Genomic DNA, 4,367 nt, shown 5'->3' with positions numbered 1-4,367 from the left:
GGCTGCATAATATTCCTTGTATATATATACACCACATCTTCTTTATCCATTCATCTGTCGATGGACATCTTGGCTCTTTCCATAGTTTGGGTATTGTGGATTAGTCATTTTCTTTCAGATGTTTGGATCCATTTACAGGAAAGGCAGAACTGAAATCCACATATAGTCTTTGTAGGAAAATGTTGGGGGTTCTTATTAGGTTAGGTTTTATAGGTTGCTCTTTCTTCTGTATTTATAACTTGTGCATTTTTTAAACTGATCCCAAAGCACTTATAGTGATGTAAGAAAATGCTTAAGCACAAAAGATGTTCCATTAAGTGGAATCCACACCATGTGGCAAATGTATGCACTAAAAACAACCCACAGAGTTGTTGTATTAGCTTATGAAAAGGAACAAAAAGCAAAAAGAATCTGGGTAACATAACTGTATTCAAAAGAAATGATGAAAAGGAGACAATGGTATCTTTCCTGTGAGATAGGTATCTTTTACATACATCTTTTAAATCAATGCTTACAACAAAAATAAAAACAAAACCCTCGGTAGTTCTTAACTATATAAAATGTAAATCCTAATCAACTACAAAATATTTTTCAATCTCAGAGCCTCATAAGCCATGGGAGGGACACAGAAAGGAGAAACCAAACTGTTACCATTTTGAAAACAAGAGTTTCATCTGAACATGGGAGATGAGCTGTAATTTCTCATCTTCGTGGGAAATGGAAAACCTTCCACACTAACAGGCAACTAGGATCTGGCATTCTGTTCTATTTCAACCAAGCACTCTGGAACCAGCCTTTTGGTGTGACTAATGCCTCATTTTACTCTCTCCATGTTTCTCTTGCTCCCCACATACACGGGTCTTATCTCTTTCCCCAACTCCTCCATAATGGCCAACAGTTCAGCATATTTGCTTTGGGTTGCATGGCTGTTCCCAGTTCCCTGGGTGCACACTGGAGATGGTGGCCTGTAGTCACTCAGCAAGTAGCAGTACCATGAGGATGTCACCAGACTGCTGTATGATGGGTAGACGCTCCCAGCAGTACTGAGGGAGGGGAAGACATGTGCACAGCCAAGTTTGGTTTCTAAGACATCTCCCTGATTAGTAGGGTGCCCTAGCAGGGGTTCTGAAGGGCCAGGCTCATGAGGGTGGCAGTGGAGTCAGTGGCAAGGCCAGGTGGCAACAAGGCAGACCCACAGCCTACTGCCCTGCTATGCACCCCCATCACTTCCTGCACACTTTTTGTTGTTGATGGCTGGGGCCGCAGGAGCAAATATGACTGTCCCTCACCCTGAGACCCACTTCAGTGTATCACCCATACATCAGGAATGCTGGTTCAGGGGCAGCCACAAACTTTGAGCAGAGCCATCAGACAGGCCCTGGCCAGGAGGGCTCACCACTGTTAATTAACATAGTACTGGAAGTCCTAACTTCAGCAATCAGACAACAAAAAGAAATAAAATGCATCCAAATCTGCAATGAAGAAGTCAAACTTTCACTATTTTGCAGATGATGATACTCTATGTAGAAAACCCAAAAACCTCCACCAAAAAATTACTAGAAGTGATACACAAATTCAGTAAATTTGCAGGATACAAAATCAACATACAGAAATCTATTGCATTTCTATACACCGATAATGAAGCAGCAAAAAAAGAAATCAAGGAATCGATCCCATTTGCAATTCCACCAAAAACCATAAGACACCTAGGAATAAACCTAACCAAAGGGGTAAAAGATCTGTACTCTGAAAACTACAAAACACTGATGAAAGAAATTGGAAGATGACACAAAGAAATGGAAAAACATTCCATGCTCATGGATTGGAAGGACAAATATTGTTAAAATGCCTATACTACCCAAAACAATTTACACATTTAATACAATCCCTATCAAAATACCACGAACATTTTTCACAAAGGTGGAAGAAACATTCCTAAAATTTGTATGGAACACAAAAGGTCCCGAATAGCCAAAGCAACCTTGAAAAAGAAAAGCAAAGCTGGAGGCATCAGAATTCTGGACTTCAAGTTATATTACAAAGCTGTAGTGGTGGGAATGCAAACTGGTGCAGCCACTCAGGAAATAGTATGGAGGTTCCTCAAAAGGTTAAAAATAGAACTACCCTGGGGTGCCTGGATGGTTCAGTAGATTAAGCATCTGACTCTTGATTTTGGCTCAGGTCATGATCTCAGTATTGTGAGATCAAGCCCCATGCTCAGCATGGAGCCTGCTTAAGATTTTCTCCCCCTCTTCCTCAGCCTCTCTCCCCATTCATGCACACCTGCACACACTCTCAGTCTCTCTCTCTTAAAAACAAATAAACAAACAAACAAAAAAACCAGAACTACCCTATGATCCAGCAATTGCACTACTAGGTATTTACCCAAAGAAAACAAAAATACTAATATGAAAGGACACATGCACCCTCATGTTTATAGCATTATTATCAATAATATCCAAATCATGGAAAGAGTCCAAATGTCCATTGACTGATGAATGGATAAGGAAGACAGGTATATATATAATGGAATCTTAGCCATAAAAAAGAATGAAATCTTGCCATTTGCAGGGACATGGATGGAGCTAGAGAGTATTATGCTAAGCAAAGTAAGTCAGTCAGAGAAAGACAAATAACATATGATTTCACCCATACATGGAATATCAGAAACAAAACAGATGGACATAGGGGGAAAAAAGAGAGGCAATCCAGGAAACAGACTCTTACCTATAGAGAACAAACTGAGGGTTACTTGTGGGGAGGTAGGCATGGGGATGGGTTAGTTAATGGGGATTAAGGAGGCACCTTTTGGGATGAGCACCTGGGTATTTGTATGTAAGTGAAGAATCACTGAATTCTACACATGAAGCTTATATTACACTGTATGTTAAGTAACTGGAATTTAAATAAAAATTGAAGAAAAAGAAGATTCAGCCTGGGTGGTAGTCATTTGAAGACTTAGCTAGGACAATAGGATCAAATTAAAAAATGCCTCGTTCACATGGTTGTTAAAAGATGCAGTTCTTTCCCATATGGACCTTTTCTCCTGACACAGCAGCTGGCTCAGCCCAGATTGAGTGATCAAGGAAAGAGGGGAAAGTCACAGTGCCTTTATGACCTAGTCTCAGAAGTCACACACTGTCTTTTCTGCATCATTCTATTCATTAGCAGCAAGTCTCTAAGTCTGCATACACTCAGGAAAGGGGAATTAAGTTCTACCTCTTAAAGGGAGGGAGACCAAAGAATTTGTGGACATATTTAAAACCATCTCTCCAGCCAGTTACTCAAGGCACATTAAATAATCTAGCCTTTGAGTGAGGGGCCTGACAAGGACTAAAAGCATGGCATTCAGGCACCCAAAAGCTAAGCTGACTCAAATTTAGGACAGGAAATCAGCTCCCAAAAGGGAAATGGAGTTTAATTCACTACCTTAACTAAAGAATTGAAAATTGTTTCTCTCTACAACCTTGTAGAGTTCAGAGTTCAGAGTTCAGAGTTCCATCTAGAGCAGGAAGAGCAGCAATTTAGTGGATACAGAAGTGCACAGGGAGGGGCGCCTGGGTGGCTCAGTCGTTAAGCGTCTGCCTTCGACTCAGGTCATGATCCCAGGGTCCTGGGATCGAGCCCCACATCGGGCTCCCTGCTCTGCGGGAAGCCTGCTTCTTCCTCTCCCACTCCCCCTGCTTGTGTTCCCTCTCTTGCTGTGTCTCTTTCTGTCAAATAAATAAATAAAATCTTAAAAAAAAAAGAAGTGCCCAGGGAGTAGTCCTACATATACTGCATACTGGGCAGTTTAAAACAGTAAAATTGAAGGAAAGGTTTCCAATATAGTTCTAGGATAGGTCAATAATGCTTCAGGCACTGAGCAAGGAAGAAGCAACAGGTTGAATGCCTTTACAACTGGTAATGATGGGCTTGGGGAAGCAGCAATTGACAGAGATGACTTTTCATAATATCTAGATAAGTATGATGTCGAGATAGATATTGCAAGTCCCTCAGTGAGAAAATACATGGAAAGAACCTTGAGATAACTGGTACAAAGCTCAAAACTGGTAGTGTCTTGTTGCTTGTCCCCTTCCAGCACACACCCTGGTTTACACATAGTAGCAAAGCATAGTAAATGATAAGGGGAAGAAAGTTACTCCAAATTTCCTGTCTCCCTTCATTAACCACTCCTTCCTATCCTGGTTATATATTAGTAGAATATCCAATTTTGTTATCACAGGGATGGCATCCTCAGAACTCCACCACCACAAGAGGGGGGACAGATTCTATCACTACTGTTCAGCTAATGGTCTAATTACTGCTGTTATTTTAGCAGATAAATGATAGTAGTTGATGTACTTTGTCAGTCTTCTTTGATCCTC

General features: G+C 40.9%; 1 pseudogene; it reads right to left on the bottom strand.

The window, feature by feature from the left end:
- Positions 1-745: 745 nt before the first annotated feature.
- On the bottom strand, positions 746-1,092 carry LOC123861313 (cyclin-dependent kinase 2-associated protein 1-like; annotated as a pseudogene).
- Between the last annotated feature and the right edge of the window lie 3,275 nt (positions 1,093-4,367).

Source organism: Mirounga angustirostris, unplaced genomic scaffold, assembly GCF_029215605.1.
Source record: "Mirounga angustirostris isolate CCGP_5_RB_7025 unplaced genomic scaffold, mMirAng1.0.hap1 SCAF_11, whole genome shotgun sequence".
Taxonomy (NCBI): Eukaryota; Metazoa; Chordata; class Mammalia; order Carnivora; family Phocidae; genus Mirounga; species Mirounga angustirostris.
This window is presented reverse-complemented; position numbering and strand designations above follow the sequence as displayed.